Raw genomic sequence first — 18650 nt, 5'->3', positions numbered from 1 at the left:
GCAAATGGTGTCTAAGACTAAGACTAAGACTGCCAAAATAAGGAACACAAATGGCGGCGGCCATAGCCGCCGCCATTTGCGTACGCGCGTTGCTGTTGGTTTTTTTAAGTCAGACATGGTAGGCTACATACAGGGTTGTTGTTGTGAGGATAAAATGGAAAGGAGGAGGATAATGTAAGCCGCCTTGGGCTCCTTGCAAGAGGAAAAAAGGCAGGGTATAAATGCAATAAATAAATAAAATAAATACATAAACATTTTCGTAGCCTATCATGGCTGACTGCAGGGACACAAATGGCGGCGGCTACGGCCGCCACCATTTGCGTCCCTGCTAGCCAGCGGCCGGATTTCCAGCTGCTGGCAGAGCCGGCCAGCGGCTCCACAGAATCCCTGCAGAGCACAGCTGGCCGACCAGGATTCGGGGGGGGGGGAGGAACGGAGCGCCTCCCCCCCTGGCGAGGATTCCGGGGGGAGGGATGGAACGCCTCCCCCCCAACCATAAACATAATCCGCGAAAGGTAAGTACCTTTCATACATCCCTATTGACAGCACTTCCCAAAGGGAACACCTTCAGAAATCGGACAAGGGTTTCCTTTAGTCACGCTAGTTCTGGGTATGGAACCCCCAGACTTTCCCAAGCTAGCAGGAATCCCTTCCTTTATTGGAGATTGGGAGATAAGGGAAGGGTTGTCCTTGCTAGTGTTCTCTCTCTGATCCTTGTGCTAGCAATGGAAATCCAAGACTTTCCCTAGGTAGCACAAGGGAAACCACGCCCTTAATTCCAATCTCTGGGTGGGGTCCCAACAGCTCTGCAGGCTGTGCTAGGAGCAGCCAAGGGCTGAATGCAGCCCACAGGCCATGAGTTGTGCACCCCTGCTCTAAACCATGGTTTAATGTGACAGAACAAGCCACAGTGAGTCTCAGTCTTGCACTCCCCACCCCTCTTCCAGGATGGCCTTGAGGAAGAGATCAGAAGTGTTTGCTTCCAATTTGCATTAACCACAGGTTAGCATGTTGTCCAGACCCTCAACTGTGGTTAATGTTAACTATGAGTTGTTTAAGCAAGCCAGTTGCATGATTTGAATTTGGCTTGTTTTAAAACGAAACACATGACATAGTTACCCTTAATGACAGTTTGTCAGTTCATCCATCCCTAGGCAACATAGATAATACAAAATAAAACACAACTGGGTAGCCTTGTCAGGTTGCTGCTTCTCAGTTTTATCTACCTCATAGTGTTGTTGTAGAGGATTAAGCCATTACACAAGCTCCATGGAGACAGGCAGGATAATGTGATGGGGGGGGGGGGAGTCAATTTCAACAAGAGAAATCCACTCACATATGTGAAGGAGATTATACTTTCCTCAATGGAAGGATTGGAGAAGCTTTGCAGGTGGCAGAGCTCTGAGTATCCATTGAAAATCCTGTACCACTACAATGATAGACTCCCTTCTTTTGCATTCCTTGTTACATATTTTATCAGAGGTTGTGAAAGGAATCCTTCTCTCCCTTTCTCTTTCTCTCTTACATATGCACATACACTCACACACACATGCGCGCACACACACACACACATACACATACACATGAGCGCTTGCAGCTTCCCTGGTGAAGACCAAAAATAATTATTAAAACATTGTCCTCCAGCAATTGCATAAAGTCTTAATCACATTGTTCTTTTTTCTCCCCCACGAGGCACAACTTTTATTGACATGCAGATTGTGAAGACTGCTGTCCTGAAGGCAGCAATTAGGAGCTTAAATGCTTGTTTTTCATGAATAAGGCTTAAGAGTTATGGTACATATGTTTTTTGTCTGAGGTGTTTTGTGTGTGTGGCTGTGTGTGTGTGTGTGATAGAATTGTTTCCTAAAGGCTGCCATATGACCATGGATTCTGTAGCAGATGTTCTAAAAACAGATTATGGCAACCTTTCGAAGTTTGGAAAGACCCTGGGAGAGTTGTGTCAGCTAAACCTTATTGAATTTCTGAATGTAAGCAACTGGAACAGGAAACCGTAGCCAGCTAAGTGGTCTATGAGGCTTCAGTGTAGGTGTTGGTCATGTATACTTATCCTGGCTACATCCTTTGACAGTGGAATATTCTGAAATGCCTCATTCCGCCAGGAAGCCAGAAGGGGCATTGGATACTGTTACCATTTAAAGGAAACAATTAAGAGGATGAAGGGAGAAATGAGATGGAACTTAATCCCTATTGATGTAAACAAAGGGAAGGATAGAAAGCAAGTGCCACACATTTTTAACAATAGTAGGTTTTTGTTTGGGGAATCTTCCCATCAGGACTGGCCCAATATGTTTTGCTGCCTGACTTCAATACTGATAATGGGAAAGCATCCTCTACAGCTCCTGAGAGGAACAGCCTAGTTTTGAGACTGAAGGGCAGGTCACATGGCATACAGACACATCTCTGCCCCCTCTGTTTCCCTCACCATTTGCTGCCTGAGACAGCTGCCTTAGTTTGCCTAATGATAGGGCTGGCCCTGCTTCCCATGCACCTGGTAGAAATTCAGCTTGTAGCACTTGAAATAGCAGTGTGTGTGTGTGTGTGTGTGTGTGTGAGAGAGAGAGAGAGAGAGAGAGAGAGAGAGAGAGAGAGAGAATATGTAATCTCAAGGAAATGGGTTTAGAATTAGAGTTGAATTGTCAAGAGCTCTCAAAATCATTTTCCAGAGAAATCCCTCTTTTTCATTTCAAATCATCACTAGGGAAATAATCTGAAATATTTGCAACACAAACTACATAGGTTACTGTTTTCAAAGTAAAGCATGAAAAAAATCTAATCAGGGCAGACAATGTCCCAACATATGTTTCCCCCAGTACTGGCTCCAGGTTCTTGAAGGCCCTTGGGCAAGAAACCCTCAACTGGCCTCGCCCCTCAGTGAGCCCACCTTCTCACTCCCATTGTCACCAGCTGCTATTGCTCCTCATCGTCTTTTTCATCATTGGTTCCACTTGCTTGCTTGACAGGCAGAGAGCCAGTAAGCAAGTAGGCAGTGGCATCTAATGCTCCACCTTCTCACCACCACCACTGTCTAGTCCGGAGTGAGAGGCAAATGAAAAGCAGGTTGCAATGATTAAGAGGAGGAGCAACTCCAGGGGGATCTTGTCAGTGGGCCCCTGCTAGGGTATGGGCCCTCAGCAGGTGCCCGAATATGCCTACCTTTGATGCCAGCCCTGATTGTCCCTTCAGTGTCTGCAATTAGGAGCTGAAATACACCGGCCTGGTGCAGAGGTAACATTCCCAGTCTATTAACCACGGTAAAGCGTTGGAGAGCACCCCATCAGCTCAAGAGCTCTCTCCCTATCTCTCCCCTTCTCCCTCATTTTGATGGGGTACAGTATGTTGATTCTAGACATGTTTACCTTTTGCTGATTTGTTTTGAAATGAATTGTTAATGAATTGTTAGAAATGAGACCTTGTGTCTTTCGTCATGCATTTCCGAAGCTATAGCTTTGTTTGGTTTGCTATGCTATTCATGAGGATGCTTTCAAGTGTTTTTATTGTTCAGCTTTAGTAGAGATTGGTAGTGGATTAGTCCAGTCTTAGTGTAATAATACATTTATTAATACGTTTTCATGGGCCTATTGAAATGTTTATCCTGCATATTTATATTTTGCTGATATATTTTGAACTGAATTGTGAATGAAATGCCTTGGAAAGTTGCTATAATATCTGATTACATATAGTATTTATTATGTTTGATTATGTATATTATTCCCCTTCATGGATCACTGCCTTGTTGTGGCGAAGGGGCTTGCGTAACTCAGTGAAGCCATAAGCTATGCCTTGCAGGACCACCCAAGACGGACAGGTCATGGCAGAGAGTTCTGACAAAATGTGGTCCACTGGAGAAGGAAATGGCAACCCACTCCAGTATTCTTGCCAAGAAAACCCCATGGAACGTATCACAAGGCTAAAAGAGATGACGCCGGAAGATGAGCCCCTCAGGTCGGAAGGTGTCCAATATGCTACTGGGGAAGAGCAGAGGGTATTTCCAAGTAGCGCCAGAAAGAATGAAGCGGCTGGGCCAAACCCGAAAGGACACTCAGCTGTGGATGTGTCTGGTGGTGAAAAGAAAATCCGATGCTGTAAAGAACAATATTGTTTAGGAACCTGGAATGTCAGATCAATGAATCAAGGTAAGCTGGAGGTGGTCAAACATGAGATGGCATACAGTCAGTAAAAACAAGACCTGGAGCTGACTGTGGCTCAGATCATGAGCTGCTTCTTGCAAAATTTCGGCTTAAATTGAAGAACGTCGGGAAAACCACTAAACCGTTCAGGTTTGACCTGAATCATATCCCTGATGAATATACAGTGGAGGTGAGGAATAGTTTTCAGGGATTAGACCTGATAGACAGAGTGCCTGAGGAACTATGGACGGAGGTCCGTAACATTGTTCAGGAGGCAGCAACGAAATCCATCCCAAAGAAAAAGAAATGCAAGAAAGCAAACTGGCTGTCTGATGAGGCTTTACAAGTAGCTCACGAAAGAAGGGAAGCGAAAAGCAAGGGAGAAAGGGGAAGATATACCCAACTGAATGCAGAGTTCCAGAGAATAGCAAGGAGAGACAAGAAGGCCTTCTTAAGTGAACAATGCAAAGAAATCGAGGAAAACAACAGAATGGGAAGACTAGAGATCTCTTCAAGAAAATCGGAGATCTCAAGGGAACGTTTTGTGCAAAGATGGGCATGATAAAGGACAAAGAAGGCAGGGACCTCACAGAAGCAGATGAGATTAAGAAGAGGTGGCAAGAATACACAGAAGAACTATACAGGAAAGATCTGAATGTCCCTGATAGCCATGATAGTGCGGTCACTGAACTTGAGCCGGACATCCTAGAGAGTGAAGTCAAGTGGGCCTTAGGAAGCATTAGTAACAATAAAGCTAGCGGAGATGACAGTATTCCAGCCGAGCTATTTAAAATCCTAAAAGATGATGCTGTTAAAGTGCTGCATTCAATATGCCAACAAATCTGGAACACTCAACAGTGGCCACAAGACTGGAAAAGGTCAGTTTACATTCCAATTCCAAAGAAGGGCAACGCCAAAGAGTGTTCAAACTACCGCACAATTGCGCTCATTTCACATGCCAGCAAGGTGATGCTCAAAATCCTACAAGCTAGGCTTCAGCAGTATGCGAACCGAGAACTACCGGAAGTACAAGCTGGGTTTCGAAGAGGCAGAGGAACTAGAGATCAAATCGCCAACATTCGCTGCATCATGGAGAAAGCAAGAGAATTCCAGAAAAACGTCTATTTCTGCTTCATTGACTACGCTAAAGCCTTTGATTGTGTGGATCACAACAAACTGTGGCAAATTCTTAAAGTGATGGGAGTACCAGACCACCTTACCTGTCTCCTGAGAAACCTGTACGAGGGTCAAGAAGCAACAGTAAGAACCAGACATGGAACAACCGATTGGTTCAAAATTGGGAAAGGAGTACGACAAGGCTGCATATTGTCACCCTGCTTATTTAACTTATATGCAGAGTACATCATGAGAAATGCCGGGTTGGATGAATCACAGGTTGGAATTAAGATTGCTGGGAGAATTATCAACAACCTCCGATATGCAGACGATACCACCCTAATGGCAGAAAGCGAAGAGGATCTCAAGAGCCTCTTGTTGAGGGTGAAAGAGGAGAGTGCAAAAGCTGGTTTGAAACTCAACATTAAAAAAACGAAGATCATGGCATCTGGCCCCTTCACTTCCTGGCATATAGAAGGGGAAGAAATGGAAGCAGTGACAGATTTTACTTTCTTGGGCTCCAAGATCACCGCAGACGGTGACTGTAGCCATGAAATTAAAAGACGCTTGCTCCTTGGGAGGAAAGCTATGGCCAACCTAGACAGCATAGTAAGAAGCAGAGACATCACCTTGCCGACAAAGGTCCGTCTAATCAAAGCTATGGTTTTCCCAGTAGTAATGTATGGCTGTGAGAGCTGGACTATAAGGAAGGCTGAGCGCCGAAGAATTGATGCTTTCGAACTGTGGTGCTGGAGAAGACTCTTACGAGTCCCCTGGACTGCAAGGAGGTCAAATCAGTCCATCCTAAAGGAAATCAACCCTGACTGCTCATTGGAAGGACAGATACTGAAGCTGAAGCTCCAATATTTTGGCCACCTAATGCGAAGAGAAAACTCCCTGGAAAAGACCCTGATGCTGGGAAAGACTGAAGGCAAAAGGAGAAGGGGACGGCAGAGGATGAGATGGCTAGATAGCATCACGGATGCAATGAATATGAACTTGAGCACGCTCCGGGAGAGAGCGCAGGACAGGAAGGCCTGGCGTGCTATGGTCCATGGGGTCACGAAGAGTCGGACACGACTGAACGACTGAACAACAAATGTATATTATTGTACCCTATTCTGACGTTACTATGAACCACATTGGATGAGGTTTACCATGGAAAGACAGCACACAAACAAATGGAGGAGGAGGGAAGGAGGATCGGGGAGCCAGTGTGGTGTAGTGGTTGAAGGTTTGGGGCTAGGACTTGGGAGACCTGGGATGAAGCTGGGGGACTTTGTTCCAGTCACGGACTCTCACCTAATGTACCCCACAGGGCTGTTGTGAGGATAAAATGGAGAGGAGGATCATGTATGCCATCTTAGGTTCCATGGAGGAAAGGTGGGATATAAATATAACAAATTAAACAAATAAATAATAAGTAGATGAAGCTGATGATGTGTGGATTGTCCTCCCTGGCCTTTTGGGGGTTATCCACAGTGTGGCATTCTATCTACACCAGAGTTAACCTTAAGCATTGAACCAGAAGTAGCAACCCTCTGCTTAAAGCTAACCTTTGTGCAGAAATAATATATACTACTATCCAGTTGGTAGGAAGAATTAAGCAGTTCACATGCTGTGCTTCTTGTCCCTTCCAAAGCCATCACTCTCCCTCTCATCCTGCCCTCAAAACTATTTTTCCTCCAGTGACCCATTTCCTTTTGCAGTCAATTTAGTTGAATACATAAAGCATAGCAAATTCTTAGCTGTGCTGTGCAGCATACGAGCACTGCTACAGGTGTCCGAGAGAATTTTAGAAACTACTCTAAAGAGCAGCCCTGGCAAAAATACATACGTATTTTTTATTTATTTTTTAACAAAGAGATTAACTCTGCCAAATCAGGAATAATTTTCCCTCAGATCAATCAAAGGCATTTTGACTTACTTAAAAAAGCAAAACACTATTTTCCCTGTCAAATTGCCACATTCAATCCCTCAGCAATTTTGGTAAATAATGCGGAGGAGGGGGAAAGCAGCAGAATGTGTGTGTGTGTGTGTGTGTGTGTGTGTGTATTCCACCAACAAAGGGGAAAATAGGTTCAAAATGTGAGTAAGGACTTAAAGGTTTTAAAAAATAAAGCTATTACTGCTTGAAGAAAGGTACAAGGTGCAAGAAGACTTCCCTACAACTGGCAAACATTTCTGAAAGTTTTTAAGAAATGGAATAGCAGAAAGTCCAGGCACTCTTTCTGACCTCCACTTATGACAACAGAAATGGAATTACACTATTATCTTCTGATAGGCCAACCTAGGCTTGGCAGTAGTCACTTGATCACCTGAGTAGTCAGTGGTCACTTGATTGGAAAGGGAAATACTTGTAACCTGGCAAAGAGTGTCTGTGTGTGTGTGTGTGTGTGTGTGTGCACATGCGGATATGTTTTTTCCATTTCAGAACAGAAATGTGCCTTAAAAATTATATGGGCTAGTAACTTTGGTAGACTTGTTTTCAAGGCGGGGGTCACCTGTAAATTTATGGCATGATGATGTCAATCCACAGCATGTTTAGGCCCCATTTATTTCAGTGGGAGATATTGAAGCATATCCTTACCTGTCCTGTTGAAATCCACAGAATTGAAAAAGGCCTACATTTGGTTGGAATATGCCCTTAGAATGCAGTGGTAGGATGCTTTGGTAGGATGTTTTTGTCTTGATAGACAGTAAATGCCACTTCAGGTAGTTGTAATGTTCTATACTTTTGTCTTGCAGGTCCTATTTTGAGAATTTAACCTCATAAAATCTGTTGTTGTTCTATGGGCTATAGTTATGGAGTTTTTTTTAAGAAAAATCCCCACTAACGAAGACCCTAATGGTAGAAACACATTTGGGTTAGGATAAATTGTATTAGCATAGCCTATTGTATTGTACTGTATTTGTATGAGTAAAGCTCATTGGGATATCAGTACCATCACTATGAGTGTATGTTACGGCTGTGCACGGAACCCCTGCTTCACTTCGGATGTCGCTTTGGACCCTCCGAATCAGCCCCGCTTTGACTTGGACTGATTCGGACCCCCTCCGCTTCTACTTGGTTCTGGATCCAAAGTGAGATTTGGATATCCGGATCACTCAGTTTGGGTGTTTCCCCATTGACTTGCATGGGAAAACACAAATGGCCATAACGTTTTCAGTTTTCACGATAAATACATCAGAATGAATCATTGAGTTGGATGAGGCACTTTGTATACAAGCCACTTCGCGGTGCCCCGTTGCTATTCTGCTCCTCCGCATATCATGTGGAGGCCCCTCTAAAGCAACCTGCTTTGACTCATTATTCAGGCTTTGGACTGTAACAAGTTGGCCTGTTAATCTCTTGTTATTGTACAATTGTTTATGTTGTATTATTTGATTTTTAAAAATAATTGTCTATACTCTGTATGTTAGACCAGCCACTTCACTAAAATTGTGTTTCGTAGTTGTATTTTTATCCCCATAACCTTCCTTAAACCTATTTTGCTTCTTTGTTAAAGGTGGGTTAGGACAGGATCTTTATTGATCATTGTTGACAGACAGTCTTGCCTATACAGAGGGCCTCTTCACCTATTGCTTTTAGTTATCCACTTCCTCCATCTCTGGATACACTTGTCAGGGTGCAACCCAGTGAACCTACCAGTCTTTTTAACAGTTCTGCAGCCATGAAGGAGAATGCACTAGCATGATTTCTTGCCTTGCCTTGCCTTCCCCCTCTTCTCCTCCACACACCACTTCTCAAGTGGCATTTCTCCTTGCTCCAGCAGGTGAGAGACAGAGGGTAGGTGAAGAGACTAAGGAAAGGCAAGCAATGTCTGACTGAATCCTCCTTCAAAGGCAACAGTTCCCCCCACCCCTGAGTCATGAAGGCACTATAATACAGGCATCATTTACCAACAAGTTCTTCAGGTTTTTCTACTGCTTGAAAAGCCTGCAAAGCCTGTGTGACCAGAGATTAAAATGGCACAAAAGAAGGTAGTTTGTGCACCACAGGCAGTCATGCCTCCTTCAGCTCTTTTAAACTGTGTCTGTCTGCAGTGCAGCTGCAGAAATGTCATAGCAGGGGCAGCCAGAGTTTCAGACTCCCAGAGTCACAGATTACAACCTTCAAGAGTGCAAAAGCCACAAGAGCATAACAATTATGCACACATTTAATATTAAAGTAGTTAGCCTATTTTTCCTTGGTTCTGAGCCAAACAATTTTTGGATGCAAAGTTTTTGTGATTTTTTCTTCTTCCCATAGTGTCATTTCAAGTGAGCAAGTAAGCAGTGGCATTTACTGCTCCCCTTTCTCACCACCACCATTGTCTGAGCCAAAGTGAGAGGAAAGTTTCAGTGATGAAGAGGACGAACAACTCCAGGGGCCTCTTGTCAGTGTGCCCCTGCAGATGCCTGACCATGCCTACCCTTGACACTGTCTCTGGCCATGGGTACCAAAAAGGGGGCAACACTGACTAAGCGGTTGCCCTCATCAGGCCTTGGTAGCGTCCTTCCCTTTCTTTCTGCCTGGAGCTTGTGTTTGTTCCTGTTTGGCTGAGCATGCTGCCTCTCCTCTCCATACTGTTCATACCTCTTTGCAGTCTTCATGGGTCAGCAAGTCCTCCTTTCCACACCATCCAACCTCTCAGGCAGCTGATTCTTCTGTCTCCTCCCCATCTATGCTTCTTTAGCAGCCTCCTCCTTCTTCTCTCTCCTGCATGCTGCCCAGTCCATGCTTTTTGGATGACTTCTTCTCTCTCCTGCATGCCAGATGCCTTCCCTTTGTCCTCAGCAACCCCTGCAGCAAAAGTGGGCAGGGATTAGGGTGTCCACTTACGTACTGCCAAAAAAGAAGATATGGTCTGCCACAAAAGTGGACAGTGATTTACATAAAATGTGGATATCATAGAATCATAGAATAGTAGGGTTGGAAGGGGCCTACAAGGCCAATATGTCCATTGTTGTGCTTAGATGAAAATTTAGAACCCATTACCATGATTTAAATAGAAATATAATACATGTCACCTGCTCAGTGTGTTCTCTAGGTGCTATCTGTTGATGGGCAACTTCTAGGCTCCGGCTTCTCTCGCGTTTTATGGTTCTTTATCTTTTATCCAGATTTGGACCCAACAGCCCTTCAAATAGTGGATGCTTGCAAACAGAGGACTGTCCTCTGTAAAGTAGGACATATGGCCAACCTAGCAGAGATTCTGTCAGCATCTTGGGGAGGATGCCTGGAGGAGCCACAACATTTGTGGACTGCTGTTGTCTCAAGTGCTGCAGTTGAACTGCCGAAGAGCCACATGCAGTTCCCAAGCTACATTTTGCACACACACACACACACACCATTTCATTCATCCGCCTTTCCTGCCTGAGGGAACAAGCAGGACCTGTTGTGCCATGTGGGGGGGGGCAAGTTAATGGTGGTGGACAAAGGAATGAAATGTGAGATAGACATCATGGTTCCATGTTCTATTAATCATTCCAATAAAACCAACTAGGGATGGGATATTAGTTTTGGTTTCTCCCACATTCATTTAAAAAAAAAAAAAATCTCAAGTTCTTTCTCTCCTGAATATGAAGGAATTTGCACATTTTGGGAAATTCTGATAAAAAATTAACTGAAATGACATTCTCACCCATCTGCACCAGCCAAATGCAATAGGTAGAGATATTCCCAGTGTGGAAGGGACCAGGTTGCACCTGCCTGTCATATAGCTGTTCAAGATGAGGAGCCCATCGGAATAAAGGGGTGGCAACACTAATTCAGGACTAGCAAGGTTGAATACACGGGGATTCAGACCTAGACTTGTACAAGCTAACGTTCATAGCCCTAAGCCTGGATGGATGGATCTGCCAGTTTCGGTTTCTCCCACATTCAATTCTTTTTAAAATCTCAAGTTCTTTTTGTTCTAAAAATGGAAAACTTTGCATGTTTTGAACATTCTGATCAAAACTGAACTCAGATGAATTTCTCATCTATCCTTAGTGTCAACCCTTACTTTTCCATACAGATTTCATCAGAGTGCCTCATTATTTACAAGAGTTCCATACTGCAGAAGATATGAGCTATGGTGGGCTTGGTCTTGAACCTAAGAAGGCCTAAAGAGCAGTCACTGAAAAGAAAACCTGCTCTTTGTTTAAAATCTATCAGTGTGTCCTAGCAGAACAAAAAGAAATTTACAATTCAGTGCAATAGCAGCACTTTGGGCATAAGATGTCATCAGAGTGAGACACCTAACTCTGTTCTAACTCTTCTGATCACCAGAATACAAAGAAGTGGAAATAGCAAGGTCAGATCAGTCAAGTTCCATATTTAAGCATTTCAAAGAGTGGAGGGTGGGGATGTAACCATCTGCTATATGTGTCCCATTAATTCTGAGACAGCTGCCATTTATCTTTTGACAGAAACCAGAAGGTTGAATATGAGACATAAACTACCCATCCTAATATGGGAATGTGGTGCTTTAATTCTGTAAAAGTGAATACCTGATCAAAGAAGGTCCTGCCAATTCCCTTACAAACGCTTAACAGAGAACTTTGGCTATAGTTCAGCAAATACAAGTTGTTCGGTTACTGAATGAAATATAAAAAATACAAAGGACCATGCAGGGAATTAGCCCTACAATTTCTGTTATTGTCAAGGGGAGTTGGAAGCCTAAAGCCCTCTTGAAGTTTGTTAAATATTTAACAGTTATGCATGAGCTGAACAGCATCAGTGTGGGGATACTGATGTGCACAAGTAGATACAAAATCAGATGTAATAGTCGGTGGGGGGGATCTTACTACTTTCACCATGGGGACATAATTACCAGGTGCTAATGGACACTTGCCTAATCTTTTTGTTGTTGTTCAGATGAAGGGCTTCATCTGCTAGGCTCAGACTGCAAATGTCACCAGTGTGGGCTGTACTACACTCTTAGGCCTACTCAAGATTTTCAGCTTCTTTTCTCTTAGCTCTGGAAAGCCAGAGTGACAAATAAGGCTCCAAAATGTGTTACCAAAAACAAATTTTAAGAAAACCTTAAGTCTCAGAAATGATGCAAATTAAGACCCAGGTATAGTGTGGGCACGTACAGTATAGTTGTTAATAGGGATGGACGAGCCCATCTCTGTCCAGGGCGGGGGAAGCTTGACGAGCAGCCCCCCACAGCTCACGCAGCCCAGGCCTACTCGGCAAGCTTCCTTGCTCGCCCCACCTGCCCACAAGCTGCGTGGGCTGCCCCTCTTCCTTGGACTGGCTGTCAAGGGCTGGCACGGGGAAGGAGAGCCTGGGCAGCCAGCCCCCAGCTCTCACCCTGTCCTTCTCTAGAGGAGGCCAGGGTGAGAGGACTGGGGTGCTGACATCACCCCTCTTCCTTGCGCCAGCTGTCAAGTGCTGGCGTGGGGAAGGAGGGTGATGGCGGCCATCCCACAGCCTCTCACCCTGGCCTCCAGCAGGTGTGGGGGGGGAGAGGATAGGTGCCTCCTTCTTCCTTCCATCCCCACGTGCTACAGTGGTGGTGGCAAGGGACAAGTTGGTTGTTTTCTGTAAGGCCAGGAAAACTTATGGAAAATGACCAGCCTCTCTTGCGCTACTGCTGCTGTAGCAAGGATAGGGGAAGGAGGAGAGGCGCTGCCTTCTTCCCCTCTCCTTGCTGAGGGAGTGGGCGCCTGAGCTCTTGAGTGAGGCAAGAGCTCAGGTCCATGCACTGGTGTCTGGGGGGGCCAAACTGGCAACTTCTCACTGGGCTTTGAGTCCCAACCAGACACTCGCGCCATCCCTAGTTAAGAGTATGAGCCATGCGCTGAAACTCTTTCACTCAAATCTCTGCTCAGTCTTCACACAGGAGAAATGTAGTATGGGTTGGATCCAAGATCTGCCTTCTGTGAGAGGAAGGGACCTTCTGTGAAAGGATGGGCTCTGTTTGTGGAAGTCCCTCTGCCCAGTTTTTGGGTTTCCTCCCTTCCCCCAACACCCCAACTCACCCAGCAACCCCTTAAGGATCTCTTGCTTCCTTCAGAGTCCCACATTCTTCCTTTTACCTTCCCCTTTCCAGTAACATGGGGTTTAAGCTGTAGATGTGGGGTGACTGACACTCTAGATACAAGGGTTTAACCAGAACAGTTTACTAGTAAATTTAAAGCAAGCAAATTACAACTAAAGGTTTTTACACAATAGAGCTGACTGATACAAATGGCATTAAAAGAAAATAAAAGTTGGAAAATGCAAGTTTCTTTATACTAGCTGTCCTTAGATTTTCTAGGCTGCTTCTTCCTGCTCACTCTTCAGTCTCTGCTCTCACTTCAGGCTCTGGCGTTCTCTCTCTTACTGGCTCTCTCGCTCTCTTTATATACCCTCCTCCCTAAAAAATGAAAGTACTGCTTCACCCCTGAAGAAATGAAACTAACCCTTAACTGGAGAAAATGAAACTACTCCTCTCAGGGTTACCTCCTCCCAACAGAAAACTCCAGGCCTCTAAGCCTGACCTTTTTTCCCCCTTTGCCTCTGTAGGCTACAGACCTTCACTGTAGCATTTTCAGGGGGCTGGAGGAGCTGCCCAGGGAAGAAGAGGGCAGGGAAGTTCACTTCCATCCGTGCAGTTGATCCAGTGTAAATCTGGATCCATCCCTATGTTGATTAGGGATATGCATCAGATGTGGATGAAGTCTGAAGCCAGAGCTGAAGCAGGCCACTTTGGTCCAGTTCTGTTGAGTCCCAAGGTGAAATGAGCTTCCCTCTGAAGCCAGCAGAAACAAAGCCGCCAAGGAATGAAGCTTCATCAGGATGTTGTGTTTCAGAGAAACCAGGCTTTATGTCTCCAAATAGCACTTTTTGCTTCCATTTCTCTAAAAGGGTCTCCTGAGGGGCACTATTCCTGCAAATATCATCCAATTCTGACCAAGAGGAAAAAAATATAGTTGCTTTGCGATTGCCCATATTAGTCAGCTCGGGTTCAATACCAAGTCAAAGCAGACAAATTCTGAATCAGTCCAAGCAGAAGCAGTCTGTGCATATCTCTAATGTTGACTTATAGAGCACCATCAGTGTGCATAGTGCTTTACACTAAGGATAGTGCGGACACCCAATTCAGTCTGGGAGTCCAGCGGACCCCCCACCCATGCCCCGAGCCGTGCCCATCAAGCTGCTGGCACTCACCCAGGATCCATCCACAAGCACCACGAATGCCATTTTGCACTCACACAAAAAGCAGCAATTGTGAATACGCGCACATCCAATTGTATGCAAAATAGCACCATTCACAATTGTGAATGGCCCATATACACAAGATTAAAGTGTTTACTTGGAGCGCGGGTCCTGGAAGGGGCTGGGCGGGCACCTGGAGAGCTCAGATGGGAGGGGGGGCATCAGTTTCTACTTTACATAGAGCACCTACTCTGTGCTACATTATATCTTTTGTTCTTGGGATTGCTTCCTTAAACTTCTGGTTCTAGAGCCAGGGACAGGAGGCTCGTTTTAAAATTAATCATCCCCCACTCAGCATGGTAGACTTTCACAAAATGGCCATGCAGCTACCAACACTCTGCATTCTGCTCCAAGGAGGAATATGGGTACTGCTCATCCAACATGCTAAGACAGCTACTGTGTTCTGAAGTCTGGGAAGCTTTAAAAGGAGCCCATTTATAGAGAACAAGGCAGATGCATTCTTCACACTGGGAAGATGCCAAGCAAGTACTCTGAAGCATACTGAACAGAATGAGGGCACAATCCTATGGACTGTGCCCTCATGGCTTGGAAGCCCCAAACTCAGAGCCAGAGGCTTCCAAAATTCCTATCCCCTGCTGGGCTGAAGTCAGTAGGGTGGGAGGAGCAGTGGAGATGATCTTTTCCTCCCTCTCCTCTGCTCTCCTTAATTTTCATGAAATAGGTTTTTCAGCCCATGTAATGAGGATGCTTCAGGGGGTGTGGAGGATAGAAGAGGCTTATGATAAATTGTATCCTTGCTATCCAGTGCCCTCCCCTCCCTGACCACTGAAACACCCCCTTTCCTTCGTTTCCAAGGTCACGTTTCCGACCTCGGAAAGGCAGCTGGTGCAGTTATCTCCATGCCACCTGTGTAGGGATGTTATAGAATTCTGCCACGGACTCCAGTGAGGCCAGATTCTTTAGAATCCGCCCCCCTGGAGTCCATGGTGGAACAGAGCAATCCCACCCGCCACCCTGCGAAACTTCCCCGAGATGGATCTTACCGTGTGTCGGCCATTCGGGCCATCCGCTGCCCCGGTTTGCAGCCGCCATTTCCCTCCCTACTTTAGTTGTGATAGGCAAATTGCAGGGATGCAAATAGCATCCGCTATGTAGGGTTGGCGGAGAATTTCTCCCCAAAACTTCGGGGGGCCGAGCACCAACGTGTTCGGCCCCCCAAACAAGTTTCGGGGAGAAATCCTCCGAACCCCCCCCGCCCCCCACACACCCCCCAAGACGGGACTTACCTTCGCCGAATGTCCCTCCCGGCGGCAGGTCCGGCCGGCGGTTCGGCGGGTGTTCGAGCGGGGCAGGAGCGGCAGCCGGTCTTTCGACCAGCTGCCGCCGCCGCCATTGCAATGAAAGAAAAAAAAAAAATGCCCCCTGATAGGCTACGTGACGATTCACGTAGCCTATCACGGCTAGATTTACAAAGTCAGCTGTGATAGGCTACGTCAATCATCACATAGCCTATCACGGGTGACTTTAAAAAAAAAAAAGTGTACGGATAATGGCGGCCCCCATAGGGAGCCGCCATTCCTGTTCCTTATTTGGTCGCTGTAGTCTACGTAAAGATTTACGTAGACTACAGCGAAAATAAGGGCAACGCTATTTGCGTTGCCCTTATTTTCGCCGTAGTCTACGTAAACATTTACGTAGACTACAGTGACTAAATAAGGAACGCGAATGGCAGCTCCCTATGGGGGCCGCCATTAGCGTATGCGCTTTTTTTTTTTTAATGTCACCCGTGATAGGCTATGTGACGATTGACGTAGCCTATCACGGCTGACTTTGCAGATCTAGCCATGATAGGCTACGTGAATCGTCACGTAGCCTATCAGGGGGCGGTTTTGGTTTTTTTTTAACTTTCGCGTTCGCGGCCGGGCGAGGCGGGAAGCCTCCTCCCCGGCCTGAATTTCGGCTGGGGCAAGGCGGGAAGCCTCCCCCCCCGGCCTGAACTTCGCGGGGAGACCAGCGAAGCGCCTCCCCCCCACCGCGAATGTCCTTCGAGGACAGGTAAGTGACTTTCGTCCACCCCTGCCGCTATGCCATTTGTGGCCCTGCTCTTTTCGTGATAGGCTATGTAAATACATACATAGCCTATCACGGCTAATGCAGGGATGCAAATGGCGCCACTACACCATTTGCATCCCTGCATTAGCCATGATAGGTTACGTATATATTTACGCGCCTATCATGAAAAGAGCAGGGACACAAATGGCACAGCGGCTGACATTTGCGTCCCTGCTCTTTGCCGTGATAGGCTATGTAAATATATACATAGCCTATCACGGCTAACACAGGGACACAAATGGCGGCTGCTATGGCAGCTGCCATTTGCGGCTGCAGCCTGGCAGTGGATGGAGGTCTAGCTGCGGGCAGCCCTGGCCAGCGACTCTGCAGACTCGCTGCAGAGAGGATCCGGCCAGGGAGGATTCCAGGAGGTGGGACAGATCACCTCCCCCCCCCCACCGTGGATGCCCTGGCTGGACTGGAACAAGGTAAGGGATTAGTACATCACTACACCTGTGAGGGATTGGAGTAAGGGGTTGGATCTCCAACTCCCCCTTCTGAGGTCAAAGTGCTGTCTCTAACCTTGGAAGGGGTTTTCTGAGTGACCCTAAAGTCCCTGGAATGGTTGCCCAGGGACCATAGGATTGTTCTCTGAGTCATCTTGCCCAGATATGTCTGAAATGGAAGCACATTGGCCCTGCCACATCCTAGCAGTGAAAGCTAACTGTAAAAGAACATAGTCAAATAAACGGAAGTGTAAACATTTAGGAGGCATCTTCAACCATGTCCCAGTTTAGAATTTCATTAAAGCGCAGTCAATTGGCCTTCATCCAACTTTGCTCACAGGGCATACTACTATCTCAAAAGCTCACCTACAAACTGAACCATGATGCAGAAAGCAGCCTAAAAGACTAATTCTATTTTAATGATGTATGTAAACATTACATGCCAAATATCACATCAATCCTTGCCCCCAAACATGACATGATTATTAATAACCATGCAATGAAGCGTTATAAAAACGTAACAACTGTATTAACCTAAATAACTCCAATAATCTGCAAAGCTTAGCATACAATTGAAAGCCACTAACCAAACATTGTGCAGTTTGTTCATCCCAGGAGCAGTCAGGAATCATGCATAATGTAAGAGCCTCACCGTTAACAGGAGCCCCAAGAAGATAATGCTGGGTGTATGCCAGAAAATTTGCCCTGAGAGCAAAAGTCTTCACTTTTCTTTTCTTTCTCTCTCCTTCGAAACAAAGACTTCTCCTTCTCAGCATTCATCTGACTCATCCATACAGGTGATCCTCAATAAAAGGAAATAGATCATTCACACATTAAGAAGTTGACAAAAATATAAAGCATTTTATGAATACTGCAGAGCAATTGAGTTAGATCAATTGAAATAACAATTGTCCATTGTCAGTCTTAGTCATGTATAATGGAAGGGGATGAAAGAAAATATTTTAAGGAAGGTTAAATGGAAATTCCAAGTGGCTTTGCACTGGAAACGCCTTTGGGTCATTGTTCATTTCGTCCCACCTGACTTGAATGCACTATACTCTTCCTACTGTCCGCTTGTTTGCTATAGTCAAAAATAGGGGTGTCAGAGAATTTCTCGCCGAAACTTCGGGGGGCCGAGTGCCAACGTATTCGGCCCCCTGAAGTAGTTTCGGGGAGAAATTCTCCCCCCCTGCCCCCCCCCCGGGATGGGACTTACCTTTCCCGAATATCGCTCCCGGTGGCGGGTCGCAGCGGTGGTTCGGCAGGGCTTCGACAGGGGCTATTTGCGTTGCCCTTATTTTCGCCGTAGTCTACGTAAATCTTTATGTAGACTACAGCAACCAAATAAGGAACATGAATGGCGGCTCCCTATGGGGGCCACCATTTGTGTACGCGCTTTTTTTTTTTTTTAAGTCACCCGTGATAGGCTATGTGACGATTAACGTAGCCTATCACGGCTGACTTTGCAGATCTAGCCATGATAGGCTAAGTCAATCGTTACGTAGCCTATCACAGGGGCGTTTTTTTTTTCTTTTGAAGTTTGCGGCCGGGGAGACGGGGCGCTTCTCCCCGACCTCAATTTTGGCCGGGTGAGGCGGGAAGCCTCCCCCCTGTCCTGAATTTCGGCCGGGCGAGGAGGGAAGCCTCCCCCCCCCAGCCTGAACTTCAGGGGGAGCAGAGAAGCGCCTCCCC

The sequence above is a fragment of the Heloderma suspectum genome, chromosome 4 (assembly GCF_057233095.1).
Source record: "Heloderma suspectum isolate Gila_16-S chromosome 4, 16-S_ref, whole genome shotgun sequence".
Lineage (NCBI taxonomy): Eukaryota > Metazoa > Chordata > Lepidosauria > Squamata > Helodermatidae > Heloderma > Heloderma suspectum.
This window is presented reverse-complemented; position numbering follows the sequence as displayed.